This window comes from Pan troglodytes, chromosome 21 (genome assembly GCF_028858775.2).
Source record: "Pan troglodytes isolate AG18354 chromosome 21, NHGRI_mPanTro3-v2.0_pri, whole genome shotgun sequence".
In the NCBI taxonomy this organism is placed as follows: domain Eukaryota; kingdom Metazoa; phylum Chordata; class Mammalia; order Primates; family Hominidae; genus Pan; species Pan troglodytes.
Window position 1 is genome coordinate 67,775,001 of NC_072419.2, and position 23,780 is coordinate 67,798,780.

A 23,780-nucleotide genomic window follows, 5' to 3' on the forward strand; every position below is an offset into this window, starting at 1 on the left:
GTGACAAAGGCAGACAGGGGCTTCTGTCAGCTCAAGGGAAAGAGCCAGGGGCCGGGGCTGCCTGCAGGGGCCAGGGAGGACGTGTGGACACTGCAGGGGATGCAGCCTGAGGCCAAGAGATGGGGAGAGATGCCTGGTCCCTGCCTCCCCACGCCTCTGCCTGCCAGCGGAATCCTGTGGGCAGGGAAGCCACGCAGTGTGCCTGGAGGGCCAGCTCCTTGCACCACAGTCCGGGGCAGGAGGGATCCTATGGCCAATGGGCAAATGCAGTGCAAGGGGGCAGCGAGAAGCTCCAGCCAGATTTCATTACGATGGTGGAGACATGGGCCGGGCCCCATGGGGTTAGGCGTGGAAACGAGTGAGGAATTACGATGATGGTCAGGAACATAGCTGGGCCAAAGGCAGGTATTATCAAGATGGCAGACCTGTGCCCGTGTACAGGGAGCAGAGGAACCAACAGAAATGAAGTCTCATGATGGGTAGCTGCAGGGATGCATGCCAATCCAGGCCAGGACTGGAAGACAGAAGAGATGAGGGCTGTGCTTTCTGCGGAGCGTGGAAGAAGGTCCACATAGGTCAGGAGTGCACAGGCGTGGGGGCCGAGGAAGTATGAAGACCGCACCTCGCAGCTCAGCGGGAGCCCCTCCTGTGAGCATGCCTGGACCCGTGCTGCCCCGTCCTGGCCTAGCCACACGTAGCTGTTCAGATTTCCATAACTAAAATTAAACACAGGGAAACAGTTACTTTCAGTCATATCACCTACATTTCAAGCGCCCAGTACCCACGTGGCCGGCGGCTACCCTCCTGGGCTGGGTGGGCATGCACCATCCCCACGGTTGCAGGAAGTCCTATGGGCCACACTGCAAGAACTGATGTCCTCCTGGCCTCACCAGGCTCGGCGTGACTGAGGGCGCGGGGCCACGTTTGGACCATAGGCATATTCCACGCCCTTCAATTGGGAAGAAGGTTCTAAGCTAACAATGAGATTTCAAGTTCAGCCAAACTGAACCCCGCCTGGCCTTGTAAAATCTTAGACATTTGGGGTGAGATTTAGGAGAGAGATGTCCGTACGCTGGTGTGGCTGTGCCATCCCGCCTTCCTTGAGCTCAGTCTGCGCCCAGCTGGCGCCTCTGCATCCTGCGGTTGACACACAGTGAACCTGCTTATCAGAGCCGTGGTCCTCCCACAGGAGCCCATTCCTGGGGCAGCTTTCTCTCCTTCCAGCCCATTGCTCATAAAAGAGATGGTGTGTCTTTCCCCGAGGGAGAATGACCTCCTCTTGGAACAGCTCATGTTTCTTTCCCCAAGGGAGAATGACCTCCTCTTGGAACAGCTCATGTGTCTTTCCCCTGAGGGAGAATGACCTCCTCTTGGAACAGCTCATGTGTCTTTCCCCGAGGGAGAATGACCTCCTCTTGGAACAGCTCATGATCCCGTTGCTGGGTGAATGCTTTAAAAGGTAGTGTTCTCAAGCAGAACCTTCTCATTCTGTAGAAGGTTTCATGAGCTGAGAAATCATCCCTCCCTCTCTCCGTCTTACACACAGACATAGAGCTTTTGTTGTGGAAAGTAAGACACCAACATAGTTTATGAGATGTAAATATAACTTCGTAAGATGGGAGTCTGAAGCTGTCTAATCGCGTGAGGACTGACATTCCCTTCAGTCTACTGGCAGGGATCGGAGCTGCTCAGAGTCCAAAAATATGCCTCTAAATTGGGAACTGTGAAAACGCCACCCCACACAACAAAGACAAGACTCCCCCAAGGGGTTCCAGATGCCACCTGCCCTGCTGGCCCGTGAGCGTGGAGTGTGCAGCAGAGTGAGAAGGCAGGAAGAGGAGGCGCTAGGAGCTGTCATCTCTGCCAGAACAGACATGATCAGGAGTCCTGGGCAGCACCAGGAGGCCCGTCTCTAGCAGCAATGGGTGTGTATCCTCATAACTGGCTCCGAAGTAGCACCTGGCTAGGGGACAGTGGTTTACTTGTGGAGCGATGAGGTTTCTGCTGAGCGTGACGTAAGTTTGGACATAAAATGGATCTAGTTCAGATGTTTAACCAGTCAGGGCCAACTCTGCTTGTCTTCCAACAGAGAACACATGTGTGTCCAGTGTAGCACATCTGTGCATGTTACTATTGTCCACCGTGGTGTGAACGTGCCCTCCATGTGTAGATTAACCTCTAGGGCATTTATGAGTGCCTGATGTGTGTTGGGCACCATGTCTTGATCTGGGGGAATATGTGTTGTGGTTCTACAGGTCTACCAAGGAGTCGAAGCCCAGCGTGTAGCAGACATAACAGCAAGAGATCATGGTGACGTGAAAAACGCAGAAGAGCTACAAACTATGTTTCATTCACCATTTTCTAGAGATGAAAGCTGAAAATCACCCTTTTGTAGTTAGCGTTTCTGGTGCTGGCCATTCGTTCGTGTGGGCACCTGCTTCTGTCTGGCTGTATCACCCTCTGCCTAGGGGCGTCTTAAACATCCTGGCCATGCAGGTTTGCCTGCGAGCGATTCTAACAGCTTTTCTATGTCAGAGAAACTCTTTCTTTTGCCATTTTTGAAAAAAATTTTTTTTTTTTGGCTGGATCTTGAATTTTAGGCTGAAGGGGTGTGTGTTTGTAGGTTTTCTTTCAGTGCTTTAAAAATATGGCCACGTGGTCTTCTGGCTTGCATCATTTCTGAGAGGAAATCTGTTGTGGCTCTTATCTTTGTTCCTCCGTACGCAATGTGTGTTCTCTCCTGGCTGCGTTTAAGATTTTCTCTTGATCACTGGTTTTTTGTTTTTTGTTTTATGCAAGGGTGTTTTTTTTTTTTAAGTACTTTAAGTTCTAGGGTACATGTGCACAACATGCAGGTTTGTTACATATGTATACATGTGCCATGTTGGTGTGCTGCACCCATTAACTCGTCACTTAACATTAGGTATATCTCCTAATGCTATCCCTCCCCACTTCCCCCACCCCACAACAGGCCCTGGTGTGTGATATTCCCCTTCCTGTGTCCATGTGTTCTCATTGTTCAATTCCCACCTATGAGTGAGAACATGCGGTGTTTGGTTTTTTGTCCTTGCGACAGTTTGCTGCTATAAAGACACATGCACACGTATGTTTATTGTGGCACTATTCACAATAGCAAAGACTTGGAACCAACCCAAATGTCCAACAATGATAGACTGGATTAAGAAAATGTGGCACATATACACCATGGAATACTATGCAGCCATAAAAAAGCTGATCACTGGTTTTAAGCAACTTGATTCTAAGTGGGCTTGGTCTAGTTTTCTTCATGTTTTATTTGGTTCTTTGGGGTTTGCTGAGCTTCTTGGATCTTTGGATCTGTAGTTCTCATGAGACTGGGAAAATCGTGGTCATGATTCCATGGCTTTTGTCGCTCTGCCCCCACCTCCTTTGGGAACCCTAATGACTGTGTAACAGGCCACTCAGGGTCGCCCCATAGCTCACTGATTCTGGCCATTTCTGTTTTTGATAATTATGTTTTCTCCGGCTGTTTCATTTTAGATACTTTATCTTCGAGTTCATTTTCTTTTTCTTCCGCAGTGTCTCATCTGCTACGAATCACATTCTGTGTATTTTTCATTTCAGACCTTATAGTTTTTCATCTATAGAAGTCTGATTCGGGACATCTTTTGTGTCTTGATCTGTCGATGTTTTCTTCTGCATTCTTCAACAAATACGGAATATAGGAATGGTAACTTTTTAATGTTCTTGGCTAATTCTGTCATCCTGATATATTTTATTGATTGCTTTTTATTCTCATCATGGGCCCTATTTTTCCCCCAACAGACTCCCAATCCATCTCTTCCACCCCAGGAGGACCCCAGGCTCCCCCTCTCGTGGTAGCCTGGAAACTCCCCAAGCGGAAGCCGGGGCAGCTGTGGCGCCCCCTGGCTGTGTCCTCTGCTTGGGCCACTGCCCTGTGCCACTGCCTCAGCACCATTGTCTATTTTGTTTGGGTTTCCCGTTGTTCCAAGGTGGGTGGTGGATACACAGTCCCTGCCACGCCATCTCTGGGAAGCCTCCTTTCCCTCTTCGTCCAGGTTTTATCAAAGTGCCCGATGAGACATGTTCCCTGAGGAACCCAGGCAGAACTGGACCCTGCAGGAGCCAGGCCCCTCCCTTCCCAGTGGCAGCGAATCCCCTTCCTGACCGGGGCCTGGTGGCTGGCTGCCTGCTAGGCTGACACAGGGGAAGGAGGTGTGGAGGTGTGGGGAGGGCGGGGCTGAGCCAGGGCAGGTGAGCATCTCCCCGAGAGCACTGTGTGGGCATCCGGGTTGTGCCCTGGTAAGGCGTTGGAACGGCCGAGGCCTGTGGCCTGATGTTGCATTATCATTCCACCAAAAGAGGTCATGAGACTAGAATTGTGATCCAGTTTCCACACCTGCTGGTTGTTTGAAGTCAAGAAGTTCATGCACCGTCTTCGAATTGCAGTTTGTTGGCTGTGCATTAGGGCTGCTCCTACATGCATTGCCCACACATGGATTTGTGCAACCAAGATTATACAACTCGGATGCTACTGTTTATAAAGTGTGTCCACGTTGATGATTCTGCTTGGTTCTCAGATGACATCCATGAGAGGCGTTCTCAGTCAGCTTCATTTCTGTTCTATGGACTGAAGCGTACCCGGTTAAGAACTTTGCCGAAGCTGTCACTCTAGGCAGTGACCATCCTTGGTCTAGAACTCAAGTCTCCCAGTGACAAATCCTCTTTCCTTTTCTCTACACACCTTGTTCTCAACTGCAGTTTCACCCTCCAGGGAACATGTGGTAGGGTCTGGAGCCATATTATTGCCACAGCTGGGGCGTTGGGGAGGGAGATGCTTTTGGAATTGAGGGACGGAGGCCAGGGACGCTGCTAAACGTCCTGCAACACCCAGGACAACCCCCCAACAACAGAATTTTCTGGTCCCACACGTTGGGGAACAGAGTTGCAGCTGGGAACCCCTGGTCTGCACTTGTCTGAGAAAATGCCTGGAAGGCCATGAAGGGCCATTGCAGATAAAATCTCAGCGTAGGGCATGATTGTGCCGTTGCTATTACAGCCCAGGCTTTATTTCTGTCATCAAGTCTAAAGGGGAATGCATCTCTAAATCCCTTATGTCATCTGTGCAACCATATAGTTGAATTTACCATCATGTTCTTTCAGCCATTTCTTCCGGATACATACAGTAAACATTTCTTTAGAGGGTGTGCAAGCTTTGAGGAAGCAAAAAATGATATTTCACAGAGTGCAGGCTCCTTTCTAGAGCACAGGTTTGAGCTAAAATGTGCTGGCTGCAAGCACACACGGTGTGGATACAAATAGGGGGTTAAAAATGCAATAACAATTCAAAAGAATCGTAGTTTGTCTCTCATTCTGTTTGTGCATTTATATGTATATAAGAGAACATCTTTCCAGGAACCAAACTGCCTCAGCAAATGGTTTTCAAATACAGTAAAATGCTCATAAATTTTTACTTATAAAATATTCCCCCATAGCATATGTTTTTCAGTTCCATACATATCGATGACTTTTCCATACATATCGATGACTTTGTATGTCTCATCCATGGTGATTTTGTTTCTCTGTCCCTCCCACTCTCAAGGTTCAGCTAGCTGATCCCGTGCAAAAGGTCTGCAGCTTCATTTTTCAGCAAAATGGGCCCTGTTGCTATTGAGAACTGAGACCTTAGAATCCCGCTTTGCTCTGGGCCCATTGCTCTCACGTATTATTCAAGTTGCTGAAATTCTCTGCTTGCCACATTTTCTGCAAAGTGCAGATTAATGGAGGCACCGTTCTGTAGGGCCCGGAAGAAGCCAGAAGTTATCAGAGCTCTGGCCACGGAGGGATCCTGGCATGAATTCCTGCAAACATTGCTCAAGATGTTTGTACGTGTCTGCCCAGACTGCATTTCTTTGATTCATAAGGTAATTCTTATGAAAATAATTGGTCCATTTTAACTGCACAGATCTTTCTGGCACACACTGCCAGCAATCAGAGTGGCTTCATTTAGTACATTCAGGTGCCAGGAAGGGTGAGGTCGCTGTTTTCTCTCTTGTGGCCCCACCCAAGTCCTGTTAAACTTGAGCGGAGGCCTGGACGCGCCTGTGCAGCAGGTTGGCCCTCTTTTACTGTGGGTGGAGCCTGAGACCTAGTTCTGTTCATGGTAGGTTTCCTGGCTGGGACTGGTTTTTTTGCCCTTCCTCTCCTACCCCTGTTCTGCTGCACCGCTTCTGCTGACAGGACTGGGTTTTACTCAGCTGACTCGCCCCATGTGGTTGGATGCTCCTGGAACAGTCATGTGACCAGAACCAGCCAATCACTGTGCTTCATCCACCTGGCCTAGCTGTCTGTAGAGATGGGCAATGAGCCGAGTTGTTGATGGAATGACACTAAGCAACAGCAGCCGCCGATGGAGCACCTGCCACATGCCAGGCCTGGTCCTCCACTGTATTCAGGTTAACTGAGTGAATCCGCACGACCACCCTGTGTGGTACCTCATGCCATCAGCATCCCCATTTTACAGATCAAGAAGCCGAGGCACAGGGCTTAGCCAGGTTTATGCAGCTGGAAGATGGTAGAGCCAGGATTTGATACCAATGGGTCAGCCCCCAGATCTGCTGCTCTTAACTACCAGGCTGTGCTAAGTCAGGATGGTCCGAAACCTTCAGCTCTGCTGCTGTGAAAACTTTTCAGAGGGAAGCTTTCTTCCCCCTGGAGCTGCTGAGCCCAGAGCTGTGGGAGTCCAGGTAGATAGGAACACTAGTGGTAGTGAAGTAAGACGAGATGAGTGAAGAAAAGAGAGAGTGCTTGAGCTACCCTTGAGAGGAGAGAGAGTGGTTTAGCACCTGGATCCAGCTGGACTTGAAAGAGGAGAATCCCAGACATAACTCTCCCCCTTCAACGTTCAGCTGGGCCCAGTTTGATCTGTGTTTGTGGCTTTTCTACCAAACTTTCCTGTTCTAATAACCCAAGCTCAAAACCATGGGAGTCATCAGTGTCTCCCTTGAGTTCAGTCCTCATGTCGATTGCTTGAAGAGATGGTTATGGTTACAAGAATTCATCCCATGTCTGTGCACGCCCATTGAGCATGAAATTGACTCCTCCTCTTCTCAGGGATGGGCTTGGCCATGGACTTTCTTTGGCTGACGAGATGTTAGCAAACATACTGTGAGCTGAGGCCTGGACGCGCCCTTGCTTCGGGGTGGCCCTCTTTCACTGTGGTTGGAGCCTGAGACTGGGATGAGAAGGAACCTGGTGGAGAGGAGCACCAGCACCCACCCCCCCCGCCCCGCCCCCGCTGCCCCCAACACACACACAAATAGCCTAAGACCTAGTAGATGCATGCCCTGGAGAAACCATGTGACTGACACCTTCCCAGGTGACCCCAGGCAAGACTTGCAGAAGAACCATGCAGCTGAGCTCCGTCGAAATTGCTGACCCACAGATTTATGAATTTTGGAGGGGGGTGGTTACGCAGCCAAAGCTAATGAAAAGCTTGTAGTGTAGTTTTATCTTACCACGTTTTCTTTTCCTTTCGCTCCTGTCCCATCTTTCTGATATACTCATCACCTCATGGCTGGCCACTTGCAGATGTGTCTCTCCTTTGGCCTTGTGCTCACTCCAGATGCTGCTCTTGGTATTTTCTCTTTGCTCTCCGCTGGGGACGCATCTTCCTAAAGCATAGCCTTCGTCAAGTCCTACTTAGTTGGCCAGGCTTCAGCAGACCCTCCTCACCCCTAGGAAGCAGCATCACCTGCCTAGACCATACCTGAGGTCCCAACACCCACACTTACCACATAATATTTTCCCACCAGCACCTCCCCTCAGAACAAAAACTTGCCACCATGCCATGTACATTCCCACGTTTTATTCTTTTGTGCTTTCATCTCCTTCCTGAAATGCAAATATGCACTCTTGTCTTTTCTGAACTTCTGCCCACCGCAACCCCCACTTTCTCCCTAAAGCCTCTGCAGACAACTTTATTGGGCATTTTTACTCCTCCAGACTCTCATATCTGCAGTGCCCTCACTGGGCACGAGCTGCATCGCTGTTTCTCCAGCCTGCCCCACTCTTCATCAAGCCCGTTTATCTTCTGCTAATTTGCCACCTTGGATGCTGAGCAACCTTACTTGGCTTTGGTTTCCTTTATCACCACAACCAGGTGAAGAGCAGCCCTGGAGCCAGTGCCAGCTTCACGCAGTCAGTCAGGAAGAACATGGACCACGTTTGGGTGGCTCACATTTGCTGGGCATGCAAGGCCTCGTGGGCACCCTGGGGAGAAGGTACCTGTGTGCTCATCGGATCCCTAAGACCAGCCAGTGGGGAAAGAGCTATCATGACCCTTCACACCTGAACACAGAGGGCTCAGGGGGTGCGCCCAGCAGCCCAGCCAGGATTTGAACCTGCATCATCACAGTGTTGAGCCACCTTATCCAGGACCCCACAGCCCTCCTCAGGCTTAGCTACAATGACAGGGGCCAAACCCTGTTTCCATCTCATCTGTTTGCAAAGCAGATTCAATATGTTCAGAGGATAAAGGTGCCAGTGTTTTCTCCTGGGGCTAGGAAGAAAAGACTATTGGGATGTACCTGTGAATTTCATATGAAAGCATTAACATGGTCACTGGCTGCCTGGTAAGAAATAAGAATTTCATCCCTTTCCAACGGCAGCTTCATTTCGTGAAATGAATTGGCATGCTGTGCTTCATTTTGATGATTTTGGCAAAGGACTTGGGTTCTTCAAAATTGAAGTCAGCACCCCTGTTCCATTGCAAGATGTGTTTGGCAGCCGTGAGCTTCTAAAGATCTCCCCGATAGAGAATTGTATTCCGTTAACTTTCTAATATAATTATAGGGTGACAGGGAGACCTGCCCAACTTTTTGTTATTCCACCCTCCAACGCTTGGCTGGATTTGGGGTGGCTATTGTGGATCACAGCACCACACTCTCTCCAAGAACATTCCCTATTATGAAAGCATCCCTGCGGAGGAGGCTGCAGTTAGCACACCAGGGCCCTCCTTCCTCTGTGGATCCAAGCATGCACAGAGCCCATTCACTCTGCCAGGGTGGTGTTGGGTCCCGGAGATGCACAGCTGAAGAAGATCCAGCCCAGGCTCCGAAGGGTAACCCCAGCCAAGGAGAGAGCTCCACGGTGCTCTGCCAGACGAGGCCCAGGTGTGGGCCCAAGGATTGCAGGGTACTGGTGGGGAGGGTGGCTCATTGACCTCTTCTGCAGCCTCAGTGAAGCTGGTTCTCCATGGCGATGATGGAGGATTCTCCTGACTCTTGTGCAGAGCAGGGCCACTGCAGGGTGAATCAGCCCTGGCCAGGTACCACTGCCCATCTGGTGGGCCAGACAGCTGTCTGTGCTGCAGTGCCCAGGCACGGGCCCTGTTTCTCTCAGCACTTGCCCCATACGGGTTTCTGTCGACATCCAGCTCCTTGGAGCAGCACTGACTTGCTTCATTCACACGTCTACACTCCACGTTCCTCTGATCCTCCCTTGGTTGGAGAGACTCCCAACACACGCACCCACTAATTACACCACCCCCTTGAGTCGAGACCAACAATCTGATGAGTGCATCAGCTCCAAATTATTTTACTGGATTGGGGTGCCAGAATGCCAGCCTATGCCATCTAACGTGAGAGAAATGGGGAGCATTGGCCCGCATAGGTGAGCCATGCTTTCTTTAGACTTCCAGGATATCACAAGCCCAAAAAATTCATAAAACACACAAAAGAAACTCAGCTAAAGGCAAAATGTCCAATGCTGCTGCTTTCCTTGTTTCATCCTTCCACACCGCCATGCTGTAAGCAAAATACAGCCCGGAAACCTGCACAGTTCTACAAACAGATCTGTGTGCACAGCAGCCCTGAAGCTCAGCATCAGGCTTAGGAGCTGGAGAGTGATGGGCCAGTGCCCAGCCTGTGGGTGGGGGCTGTGCATGACTGGTGGCATTCACACATAGACATCACAGTCCCAGGACAGGTCCTGTGTCCCCGTGGGGCCCTACCCTGTTCCTCTCTCAGTCCGGGAAGCATTGTCAGATCCAGGCTGCAGGAGGACAAGACTGGCTGTAGCTCTGAACGCTCATGGCTCAGCAAAGCCAGTGTCCGGCATGTGCTGGCCTTAGGATTTTAACCATCATTGGAAATAAACCACTTGTGTGGTGCCACCTCAGTTAATAATCTGCTTTCTAAGATATAAATTTTAGGCCAGGTACGATGGCTCATGCCTGTAATCCCAGAGTTTTGGAAGCTGAGGTGGGAGGTTTGCTTGAGTCTAGGGGTTTGGGACTAGCCTGGACTACATAAGGAGACCTCACCTCTTAAAAAAAAAATTAAGTAGCCAGTTATGGTAGTATGTGCCTGTAGTCCTAGCCACTTAGGAGGCTGAAGCAGGAGTATCACTTGGGCCCAGGAGTTCAAGGTTCCAATGAACTATGATTGCATCACTGTACTCCATCCTGGGTGACAGAAAGAGCCTCTGTTTCTAAAAATAATAACAATGAGATACAAGTTCCAGTTCCCTGGATATGGTAGATGCTTGAAGGGAGGTACTGTTTTATTCTCGTGTGTACCCAGTGGTGCCTGGCAGAGGAAGGGCCCTGGAGTCACAGTCAAGGTCAGCTAGATTTTCTCCTATGTTATCTTCCAGGAGTTTTATAGTTTTGCATCTTACATTTAGGTCTGTGATCCATTGTGAGATAATTTTTGAGAAGGGTGTAAGGTCTAGGTCCAGTTTTATTTCTGTGTATGTGAATGTCCAGTTGTTTCAGCACCATTTGTGAAAAAGATAATGCTTTCTCCATTGAATTGCCTTTGTCTTTTGCCAAAGATCAGTTGACCGTTATTATGTGAGTCTGTTCTGTGGGGGAAGGGGGCTTCGTGGGCTGGAAGAAGTGGGAGGCCTGAGAGTGAAGGATTCCTAAGGAAGTGAGGGGTGAGGAATGAAATTTGGGTCAGGATTATTGGCCTCGGCTCACTATGTGATTGTTAATGAATCATTCTCAGCACAACTTTTAATTTATTTATTGGTTCTCATAATGGAGCCTCCATTCATTCTAATAAGTACCATGAGCTTCAGCCTCTGAATACATGAGAGGAGAATTTTAGGGAAATGGCCACAGGGAGTTTGTGTTTCAACTTGCCCTTTAAACAACTGGAGTTGCAGTGATTTTCTGATTCTCTGCTATTTCCCCATTCCTCCCTGAACAAGCATCAGAAGGAAACTAAATGCAATCTGACAAGACAACCCTTCAGCAGGTTAATTTGTACTAGACCCTCAATTTTCCAGCTAGAAATCTAGCTTGAAACACTACTACTCAAACAACATCTATCAAAGCCCAACATCTGGGTCTCCCAGCTGCCAAGTTCACCCCGTGAGGACTTGTCAACACGCCAGTCTGCTTCGTAATTGAAGTACTATTCAAAGTGGCAAAGTCTTGTCCGTGGAAACAGTCTGCATATGCAGTTACAACGAAGTATGGGTTGGAAAAAATACAAACTGAGGTCAGCTCTTCCTAATAGGAGCATCTAAGCAATGTCTAAGTCTTCAAGCCACGGTTGTCATGATATCTGTTTGTCACCCCCAGAGGCAAATGGAGGCAGTTCAATCGATGATTCTGTGGGAGGAGAAGGCAGAATAACTTAGGCAAAGACAATCACTCAGTGCCATTTATTTGTCTTGTATGACGCCAATGATCACAGCCAGTCTTGACCTAGTGTTAGCAGCAGTGATCTAACATCGCCGAGGAAGGAATCTACTATTGCTGCATTTCCCACAGCTATTATTCTGCCCTCCAAAAGGCAAAGCACAGAGCAGGTATTGTTCTGACCTCCAAAAAGCAAAGCACGGGGCAGGGTGAGGTGACTGTGACCAGCGGTCACAACAGAGCTTCCTACCTTTTTAACGGAACAGAACCATTTTTAATTTTTTTAAAAGATCATTCCACAATAACTCATTTGTTCAGCGCCTCTGTAAACAAATGCTTGGAGTTCACACGGGTCCCCTGTGGAATGATCCTTCTAAGTAGCTTTGGCTCAAAGGCATCCCACGGTGGTGATTGCTTTAGGATTGTTTCCACTGGAGTGAATTATACTTGAGGTAGAATTTGTACTGGGCTGATTTATCTTAAATTGCAGGATAAGTTCTAAAGTACAAGAAGTATGTACTCTATAAAAAATGTCTTGGGGCCTGACTGGTAGCAAGAGGACTGAACATGGAGAGACAAGAGAGAGAGAGAGAGAAAAAATGGGGCTCTGCAGCTGCCAATATTTGATGCCCTTGTTATCAAGCCATAAGGCTGAAAATGCTTTTGATAATGTTTTTAGAACTAAGAGAGCATGCTCCTGTCGGCTGTTCTCTGTGTTCCTTGAGTAGTCTCTAAAAGATTGGAAGAATTTGTGGGTGCACCTTAAACAGTCACCATGGACCTTGCCATTCACAGTATGTCCTCAGATCAGCCCCATCAGTGTGGCCTGGACGCTTTTTATTATGTTTAAAGATGCAAAGTCAGGAAGTCAGTATGTCTAGCCATCTTAAATCACTTTTTTTTTAAATTCATCCATCAGTTTGGAAAAATAATATATTCCATTACTTTACACTTCAATGCGTTACTGTGCAATGCACTCATTGATGACTCTGAAACACAAACAGGACTTCCCAGACCTCTGCTTGGAAGCTCCTGGGTATTAAGTCTGGGCAACCCCATCTCCTCCCAGCCTCACTAACACGAGTCGCCTCTTCTCAGGAAAATTGAGAAGAGAGCTTTGCACGTGACAGCTCCACCCTTTCCAAGTGGGTCTTCAATTGCTTGACAGCCATTATTCTGTTAAGCTCCTGTGCCTCTCCTGTTTGAGCAGATAGAACCAGGTTCAGACCCAGGCACAGCCCAGTGACTATTATTGAACAAATGTATTGGGTTGGTGCAAAAGTAATTGTGGTTTTTGCCATTACTTGGGTCAGCATTGTCAAATCTACACCTACTCTATGGCCCAGTAGTTTCTTTCCTGGATTTTATCCAAAAGAAATTAAAGAGATGCAAGAGAATGTTCAAACCTGCTTTTAATGGCCAAACCAAAATGACTTTTGCACCCACCTAATAGTCGTGATAAAGTGGCATTAAACTGGAAATCTAACTTTACTTGTCACTCCTCCTTCCCCAGGGGGCTGAGCCCCAATGCTAATGACCACAGTCGAGGTTGAGTTGAACCCTCAGCCAGGGTTGATTCAGCCGATTGGCCAGTCCTGACGTTAATAACTTGCACAGACGCTTTGCACACGTTAAGCAATTTCATCTTCTCAGCAGTCCTAGGAAGATGTTGCTGCCATGATCCTCAATTCATAGGTTAAGATACTGATGCACAGCCATTAACTGACTTGCTTTTTGAACTCAGTTTGAGAGCCTCAGAGTCCACATCCTAAACCACTGTGCTGGCCTACCAGGGGCCTCCAAAAGTACTTCTACATCAGCATTATTTGGGGATGCTTCTGAAACATACAGCTCCTGGGCCCCTCTCAGGGAGAGTCTAAGTCAGCAGGTCATGGGCCCAAGGAGTTGTATTTTTTTAAAAATTTTTCAGATCATTGTGATGACGGGCCAAGTTTGGGGACTGCTGTTTTAGCTCACAAATTCCTGGTTGATGACCATCACATTGGTTTTTGGTTTTTGTTTCAAAAAAGAAAATCAAATGGACACCTAATCTGTGGCCCAACAATTTTTTTCCTATATTTTATCCAAAAGAAATGAAAGACATTCAAGAGAATGGTCAAAGCAGCTTTATTCACAATAGGTCAAAAACTGGAAACAGCCCAGGTGACCCACAACATACTGGGGTTCATCCATGTGGTGGAATTCTACCCACTGATGAGAAGGAGCAGCCTGCTAGGGTGTGCAGCCACATGGCTGAGCCTTGAAAACACACGAAGCGGAAGGGGCCTGGCTCAGCAGTGCAAGTCCACTTATAGGCACCTCTGGAAGAAGCCAAACTAATTGGTGGTTTAAAAATTGTCATGGTGGCTGGGCGCAGTGGCTCATGCCTGTAATGCCAGCACTTTGGGAGGCCGAGGCAGGTGGATCATGAGGTCAGGGGTTCGAGACCAGCCTGGCCAATGTGGTGAAACCCTGTCTCTACTAAAAATACAAAAATTAGCTGGGCATAGTGGTGGGTGCCTGTAATCCCAGCTACTCGGGAGGCTGAGGCAGGAGAATCATTTGAACCCGGGAGGCAGAGGTTGCAGTGAGCTGAGATCACGCCATTGCACTCCAGCCTGGGCAACAGGGTGAGACTCCATCTCAAAAAAAAAAGTTACGGTGTTTGCCTCTGGCAATGGTGGGAGTCGGAGTGACGGGGCACTCCTGGACTGAGCAGGCCCTGCCCACAGCGCACGGCTGTCTAATTGTCATGTGATGAATCCAACTGCAAGGCTCTTAAAATACCTCCCGAATCCTTAAAGAAACGTAAAGTTACATTCAGGATAATCAAAGTGCTGATAAGGATGGTTGAGTGTACTTTAGTCATCTGATACAATTTGTGTAAGATTTATGTGGTCACACTCAGGGTGTGTTTGACTGATTGGAATTTCTCACCCACACTGGATACCAAATGTAGGCTGCCTGAAATCCTTGGGAACAAAGTGCCTTATTCAAGAATAACAGAATTTTATCATTGACTCCATTGCAATACAACATTTGGCATATGGTATAGCCAACACCATGTTATATTGTAGCAGGGTTTTGTTTTCTTTCTTATGTTGGGTTTTCTAATTACAAGTGTGCGCATAGTGTGGATAAGCCCAAAGATAGCACACTGGTTTTCAGGAGAGTTTTCTCTGTGTTAAGTTGGGCCAAGGCAGCTTAGATCCAACATGTCCAGTTCCACACAGGTTACTTGGTTGGGCTGTAATCTTGGTTCTTAAGTTCATCACCTCCAACCAAGGTGGACAGTACAGAGCTCTAGCCCCGAGCATTTGCAGGACAGGTGTTCTGAGCAGGCTGTGTATGACTCGTGATGCTGGTAACTTCACAACTAAGGGCTAGTGAAAAGGAAAAGATGGAACAAAGGAAGACAGCACAAAAGGGCGCCTACAACTGTGCGTCATGGAGAGTTTACATAATGGAAAGAATATTAAAGATACAAACTGTGATTTAAAGATACGCAAAAATTGTGATGCAGTCTTGAAGAAAGTGAAATTTTAAGACAAGTCTGCCATTGTCTCTCTGTTGTTTTGGCCCCATGTACATATATTTCCTCTGTTTTCGTTGGTGGTATTGATGTTAGTGGTGTTGATGTTGATGCTGGTGGTATTGATGTTCTTGCTGCTGATGTCAGTGGTGTTGATGTTGCTGATGTTGGTGCCATTGCTCTTGATGTTGATGCTGATGTAATGGTGTTGATGTTGGTGGTGCCATTGTTGTTGGTGGTGGTGCTGATGCTGGTGGTGTTGATGTCGGTATTGATGTTGATGGTATTGATGTTGGTGTTGTCGATATTATTGATGCTGGTGGTACTGATGTTACTGATACTGTTAGTGGTGCTGATGTTGGTGGTGCTGATGTAAGTGGTGTCAGTATTGTTGATGTTGGTGGTGTTGATGGTGGTGTCAATATTGTTGATGTTGGTGGTGTTGATGTTGGTGGTATTGATGTTGCTGATGGCGGTGTCAATATTGTTGATGGTGTTGGTGGTGGTGTTGATGTTGGTGGTGTTGATATTGTTGATGTTGGTGGTGTTGATGTTGCTGATGCTGATGGTGGTGTCAATATTGCTGATGGTGGTGGTGTTGATATTGTTGATGTTGGTGGTGTCGATATTGTTGATGTTGGTGGTGTTGATATTGTTGATATTGGTGGTGTTGATATTGTTGATATTGGTAGTGTTGATATTGTTGATATTGGTGGTGTTGATGTTGCTGATGCTGATGTTGGTGGTGTTGATGTTGGTGGTGTTGATGTAGGTGGTGTCGATATTGTTGATGTTTGTGATGTTGATGTTGATGGTGGTGGTGTTGATGTAAGTGGTGTCAATATTGTTGATGTTAGTGGTGTTGATGGTGGTGGTATTGATGTTGCTGATGCTGATGTTGGTGGTGTCAATATTGTTGATGTTGGTGATGTTGATGTTCTTGATGCTGATGTTGGTGGTGTCATTGTTGATGTTGATGGCGGTACTGATGTTCCTGATGCTGACGGTAGTGATGTTGGTGTTGGCTGGCCTCTCTGCAAGTTTGTTTTCCTGATGAAGACTCAGATAGATGGTGGCATGCTTTGTGTCAGGCGTGATTTGGACTGGCAATGCCATGGTGAAAATATCAGATGAGATGTCTGCTTTCATGGAGCTCACAGTCTGGGGTGGGGGCCAGGCATATAATGAACAAGTCCATGTACAATGACAATATCAGGAAGCAAGAAGTGCCATGTACAGAATCAAAATATTAAATATTGAAAGATAGTATAGAACATTTGGGGAAGGGCTACTTTAAATAGTATTGTCAGAGAAGACCACTTTAGGGAGTCCACAGTTAAGCCAAAACCTGGATGGCAAGTTGAAGCAGCCATGAAAGATGAGGGATGAGCCAAGTTGGCAGTGGAGGTGGATGGAGAATCATTTTCGGCTTTGAGCTGTCATGCCTGTCAGCCTGGGATGGTCAACCAGGGCTTGGGATTTGCCCATGGTAGAGAAATAGGTGGAGCCCTGTAGGTTTGAATGAAGTATGTAAATTAGACTCTAGTAAGTCACTCAAACCCATTTAATTTTAGCTCAGGAATTTTCCTGGAAATTGACCAAAGTGGACTTTTCTATCTCTTGACTGTTTTCTAGGAGACGCAGAATACAGGCCTGTGTCAGTGCCGTAGCCCACACTTGCTGTGGGCCTTTCCGGAGTTCCCTTGTCTGTGAAGTATGCGATGCCCTGCTTAGCCTAGAGATTTGTTTCCATCATATGTGAAGCGTGCTATGCCCTGCTTGGCCTAGAGATCTGTTTGGCTTCTCCTGGACAATGCCCACAAGTAACCTTTTAGTTCTCTGAGTTTTTTGCTTCTTACAGAGCAGTCTTCCCCTCTGCAGGTCATCACCTCTGTTGCCCCATAAAAATAAGTTGTTAGGAAACAAGCTGGAAAGTGGGTGCTGATGAGCTGCCTTAGGCAATGCCTCCATGGCTACAACCCGTGTGCCATTCCGGCTCTTCTCCTTCACAATGGCTGGTGGCTGCCAGTGAGATAAAATGGCAGCCTGTCCCTTTGTGCCTCCCTGCAGGAGACAGGTTCCCAGGGGGATATCCGCTGCACACAGGGTAGATCCCCACTCCATCTTGGGGCTAGTGGTCTTGTCTGGTTTAGTCTTCCTTCCTCTCCCCTCCTCTCATGTCTCCCTAGCCAGTCTTCTTGGATGGTAATGCAGGTCAGAGTCATGATAAACTTTCACTCCCAACCCTCTAGGGTGACCCCCCTCCAGAAAGAGAGCAGACCCAGTGTGGATTCCGCTACAGGTGGCCCCCACCCCAGTCCTGGGAGAACAGTGGCCCGTACAAATTGCCATGGAGGCAGGTGGATGCCCCTCAGAGCCTGGCCCATGGTCCTCAGTGTCCCCCACAAACCTCCCCCTGAAGCAAGACCTGAACACTCTGGAGCGGACTCTCCAGGTCTGTGTTGTTGTGACAGCTCAGCAGCCACACTGCCAGACAAAGAGCAGGCTGGGGAGAAAATGGCCGTCTGACTGCCGCTCATCACACACAACTCCAGGAGCAGGTGGAGACAGGAGCGCTCAGTGGGGCCGAGCCAGGCTGGGTGTGAGCCCCTGCAAGTTCTGGAGGCTGGGTCCCAGGTTCTGACTTAAAATCGCGGCTGCTGTTCATCCTCAAACTTGAGAGAAGTTTGGTGTCAAATGTTGCCTTCATCCTTCTTTCTCTAAACTCAATAAGGAGACCCCCACCTCTGCTCGTGCATACTGTGCAAATCGCTGAAATCTATCAACTTGAATAGACTTAGAAAATCATATGCTGCTATGAAAGAAACCCATAAATGAATCTTTATATTTGAAGTTTTTTCATTTAACAAATGCATTGTTATCCATTATCCTTTCAGTACTTAACAAACAACTCATAATGAAATACAGAAGGGCTCAATTGGAAGGCTTTTCTTTTTCTCTCCAAAATAGCTATTTCCTTGCAGGTAGTAATTTTGTTTCAAGAAGAGCGATGTTTAGCACCAGGCTTTTTAATAAAATATGTGTGAGAGAATAATTCTTCTAAAACATTCTGTATCTACAAAAATCTATATGTGGGAGAACTTGAATTATTCTCTAATAGATTTTATTACATAGCAGTTAAGAATTTCTCTAAGAGACATCTAGTCAAAGGCATCAATTTTGGATAACAAAGCATTGGAGAGGAAGGGACTTATTGAAAACTGGCGTTATTTGCTATTTTGTGAATTCTTTATCTGTTTCTCTAGCTATCATTTTCTCCTGGAAGGTGGAGCATCTTAGGCTGTGATTGAGTGTGGTAGCACCTTGTGCATGCCTGTTGTGATCAGCTGCAAATGACTGAGCTGACATTCATTCGCCCAACCTGCACTCTTTGGCATGGGCCCTCCGCCAGATGCCATGCCCTGCACTAGGGAAACTGAGGCTGGAAGAGGACTATCCACAGGGAGCCACCTTGCATGATGGGAGTAACAGGGGCTGAGTTCAAGGTTCAGGGGCCCATGGCAGGGGCAGGAGAACAAGGGCAGGGCCCCCAAACAGCTGTTTTAATAAATTAACATGATCCTGTAGGAGCCGATGCTATTTGTTGAGGTATGAGGACCAGAAGGCGGCGGTGGCCTCGTCCGTTTCATTCAGGACTTAATGTTGAGTCTGTGATGTGTCAGGCATGGTTCTGGACCTAGACCTTCAACCAGGAGAAACATGTCCCGGGCCCTGGAGCTCAGGCACCTGAGGGGGAGCCGAACACGACGTTCCCCTCGTTAACTACAGCACAGCCTAGGAACCCCCAGGAGGAGCTGTGGGAGGGAGTCCAGCCACATGGAGCCTGGAGCACCCCCCGCCGCCCGCCCCCCACTTATCCTGAGAGGTCGCCCAAGGCTTCCTTGGTGGTAGCAGCTGTGCTGCAGGGCGGCCCGGGACTGCGAAGCAGGGGAGGAGGCAGGAAACAGATGAGGCTCTGAGGTGGGAATGGCCACTTAAGAAACTGAGACTGCAGCCTGGGCGACAGAGCAAGACCTTGTCTCAGAAAAAGAAAGAAAGAAGGTAAGAGAGTCCTGGGCAGGCCGGGCACTGCGGCTCATGCCTATAATCCCAGCACTTTGGGAGGCCGAGGCAGGTGGATCCCCTGAGGTCAGGAGTTCAAGACCACCCTGGCCAACATGGTGAAACCCCATCTCTACTAAAAATATAAAAATTAGCTGGGCATGGTTGCAAGCACTTGTAATCCCAGCTACTCGGGAGGCTGAGACAGGAGAATCATTTGAACTCAGGTGGTGGAGGTTGTGGTGAGCTGAGATAGTGCCACTGCACTCCAGCCTGGGCAACAGAGTGAGACTCCATCTCAAAAAAAAAAAAAAAAAAAAGAGTCTACCGCAGCAAGCCAGGGACACACAGCAGGAGAGAGGAAGGGAAGGTCCAGGTGCCGTGCCATGCAAGGGAAAGCTCCTCGAACATTTTTTTCTCTAGGTATTTCATTATGAAAATTTTCAAACTTACAGAAAATCTGAGGGAATTGAACAACGGACATCTATATACCCACTGTCTAGATTTTATAATTGGCCAGCCACAGTGGCTCACTCTTGTAATCCCAGCACTTTGGGAGGCTGAGGCAGAAGGATCACTTAAGGCCAGGAGTTTGAGACCAGTCTGGGCAACACAGTGAGACCCTGTCTGTATAAAAAAAAAAATTAAAAATTAGCTGGGCATGGTGGTGTGTGCCTGTATTCCCAGGTATTCAGGATGCTGAGGCAGGAGGATCACTTGAACCAGGAGGAAGTTGAGGCTGCAGTGAGCCGTGATCACGCCACTGCACTCCAGCCTGGGCAACAGAGCAATACCCTGTCTCAAAAAAAAAAAAAAAAATCTAAAATTCACATGTTCCTGTGTTTCCTTCATCCCATATCTATCCTCTGCCCATCCCTGTATCCATTTTACTTTTCAATGCATTTCAAGATAAAAGTGCAGACGTCAGTATACTTCACACCTAAACACTTCTGTGTGTATCTCAGTAGTGTTCAATATCATTTACATTAATGAAGCAAAATTTCCTAGAGAAAAAGCCATCCATTTTAGGCACGCATTCCCTCAGCTTTGACAAATGCTTACATTTGGGTGACCAAGACTCCAATCAAGATGCAGAACATCATTCTAGAAAGTTCTCATATCCTTGTGCAGTCAGCCCCTCCTCTGGCCCTAGAGCAGCCACTGCTGTGATTTCTTCACTATGGTTTTGCCTGTGCTGTGTTCTTTGGATGTGCTGTAGGCTTGGTTTGATGTTGGCTCTGCTTCTTCCAATGAAAATACTGCATGCAGCTTGGGCTATGATGGGTGAAGCTGCTGAGAACATTCTTGTGCAAATCTTGTTGTGGGCAGGTGTTTTTTTTGTTTGTTTTGGGGATTGATTTTTTTTTTTTTTTTTTTTTTTTGCTTTTTGTTTTTTCCTGGTGAAACATCTTGCCTTAAATCTCTCTTATCCAATGTTAATATCAGCCGTGAATAAGCCTCTTATGTTCACCATTGGCATGGTATTTTTCATATTTTGACTCTCCACCTGTCTGTGTACTCACAGTGTGTGTCTTGTGAACAGCATGTCTTTGAACCTTGATTTTTTTCCCCATCCTTTCTGACAACCCTTGCGTTGTAACAGGATTCCTGATACTTTCTGGTATGTTACTGGTGGGGGTGGAGTCGGGTCTAACACTTGTATTTGTGTTTTTGTTTGCTCTGCTCTGTTTGTGATGTCTCTTTTCCTGCTTCTCTCCTTTCTTGTGTTAATTAATTTGTTTTAGAATTCTATGTTAATTTAGCTATAAGATTTTTAGCTCTACCTCTTTGCACTATGTTTCAGGGGTTGCTCTAGGGATTACAATATACATCACAGGCTACTGAAAGATTTGGGGTTTTTTGTTGTTGTTAAAAAAAGAAAAACGAGAAAATGCAAATCAAAACCACAATGAGATACCATCTCACACCAGTTAGAATGGCGATCATTAAAAAGTCAGGAAACAACAGGTGCTGGAGAGGATGTGGAGAAATAGGAACACTTTTACACTGTTGGTGGGACTGTAAACTAGTTCAACCATTGTGGAAGACAGTGTGGCGATTCCTCAAGGATCTAGAACTAGAAATACCATTTGACCCAGCCATCCCATTACTGGGTATATACCCAAAGGACTGTAAATCATGCTGCTATAAAGACACATGCACATGTATGTTTATTGTGGCACTATTCACAATAGCAAAGACTTGGAACCAACCCAAATGTCCATCAGTGATAGACTGGACTAAGAAAATATGGCACATATACACCATGGAGTACTATTCAGCCATAAAAAAGGATGCGTTCGTGTCCTTTGTAGGGACATGGATGAAGCTGGAAACCATCATTCTCAGCAAACTATTGCAAGGACAAAAAACCAAACACCACATGTTCTCACTCTTAGGTGGGAAATGAACAATGAGAACACATGGACACAGGAAGGGGAACATCACACACCAGGGCCTGTCGTGGGGTGGGGGGAGGGGGGAGGGATAGCATTAGGAGATATACCTAATGCTAAATGACGAGTTAATGGGTGCAGCACACCAACATGGCACATGTATACATATGTAACTAACCTGCACGTTGTGCTCATGTACCCTAGAACTTAAAGTATAATAAATAAAAAAAAAACCCGCAGCTTGTGAAGACCAGATCGGATGGGCAAATAAACACACAAGACCGGTGAGGTGTTCCCACCGGTTGGCTGGTTGATTTTCCAGTTAATTGAAAAAGGAGTTTCAGAATGTTCTAGCTCAGATGACCACAGTGTACACTGAAACTCTTCCTGCCATGGAACTGTATTGATAGTGTAATCAATAATGCTATACACACTCAGATCAGAGACAAACGGCTCCGACTTCCGGTGACACCTTTGAGAATTGTCTACTCACTGCTGAATTTTTAAAAATCCACTCTTAATATAAAAATAACACGGAATTTGAAGAGGAACCTCCAGAACCACATAGTGACCCTCCTTTCCTGTTACAATCTGCAGGTGAACCTCACAGGGCCACAGGAGGACCTCCCAAAAAACACACGTAGTTTAACCAGGATCTCCAGAATCTCTGTCCAGGGTGGTCTAATCTTTTGTCTTCCCTGGGCCACATTGGAAGAGGAATTGTCTTGGGTCACACATAAAATACACTAAAGATAGCTGATAAGCTAAAAGAAAATCGCCAAAAAAAAATCTCATAACGTTTTAAGAAAGGTTACAAATTTGTGTTGGGTCATATTCAAAGCCGTCCTGGGCCGCAAGTGCTCTGAGGACCTCAGGTGGGATGAGTTTGCCCTAGCCCTTTACTCCAGCTGTCTTCTGTAAAGGACGAGGGAACCTAGCATTCAGCCCCAGCTTCTCTCCTCGGAATGAGTCTCCTTCCAGTAGAGGATAGAACCCCACGTGTCCTGAGCCTTGAGTAGGAGATGGGGGCGTATTGTGACTTGCCGGGAGCACGGCCTCCAGGCTGCATGGCGGGGGCAGGTTTCCATGCTTACGGTGGTCCTCACTGCTCATGAAAAGGAGCTTCGGACACCCAGGTCCCTCCTGAGCCTCCCTGCACTGTGGCTGTGGAGGTCAGGCTGCCTGTGGTTGTGTTTTCATAGCTCCTGGAGCCCTGGTTGCGGAAGCCAGTAGGCACCTTTGCCCACTCATCCTCAGCGTCAGGCAGTCAGGAGCATCTGGGTTGGGGGCACAGCCCCGGACCTTCATGCTGCTCACTCTGGCCAGGTCCTTTCATCCCCTATGCCTCAGTTTCCCCACCCAGAAGGATAGCAGTGCCTCTTGCTCTGCCCTGTTAAAGGTTATGCGGGACTGGGGTGCAGGTGTGCCTGGTTCAGAACAAGGATTCGATGAACGGCAGCTGTGACTTCATTCTCAGCGCCTCCTTTCTACCCTGCTTTAAAGAAGGCAAGTGTGGGTGTGCTAGGGGGGCTTAGGGTTGTTTGTGGGCCACTTCTTTATCTAACTGGGCCCTGATGCTTCAGACAGTGTCCCTGAGGTCACACAGGGAGGAGGGCTCCAAGCCAGAATTTAGACCTCAGCCTGCAGACACATGACAGATCCCAGCCCACAAACGCAGGCCAGTGCCACCTGCCATCCCACGAGGGCAGGAACACGGGGGTGTCAACCTTGAGCTCCTCACCTCTGTGCTGAGCAGACACCAGGAACAGGGCTTATGAGCAAGGCTTTGGGGACGATGAGGAGACCCTGAATTCATCTGCACCCTGAGCCGGATACCTCTGAGTGCTCCTGCACTCCCCCAGCCTGTACCATGGAACCTTGTTTTCTCCCCTCCAGATGTGGGCATCGATTCTGTCTGTGGCAGGGGTGGTCGGAAGGGTCAGTGGCACCATTATGCAAAGCACCCAGGAGGCACGGGCGCAGCTTACATGTCCCTGAGTCATGGGCTAGGCCATGAGAACTATTATTATTAGTTTTATGATGACTCTTGTTGCTATGACAACAGCGCTGGGTGTGAGGGCTGTCACTTCCCTGTCGGAATCACTGTGGCATCCTCAGCCAGGAGGAGGAGGCCCAG

General features: G+C 47.7%; 1 protein-coding gene across 2 annotated transcripts in view; it reads left to right on the forward strand.

Annotated features, from left to right (window-relative positions):
• Positions 1 to 23,780, forward strand: part of CDH4 (cadherin 4) — a 704,555-nt gene that overhangs the window by 233,655 nt on the left and 447,120 nt on the right. The window lies entirely within an intron of this gene.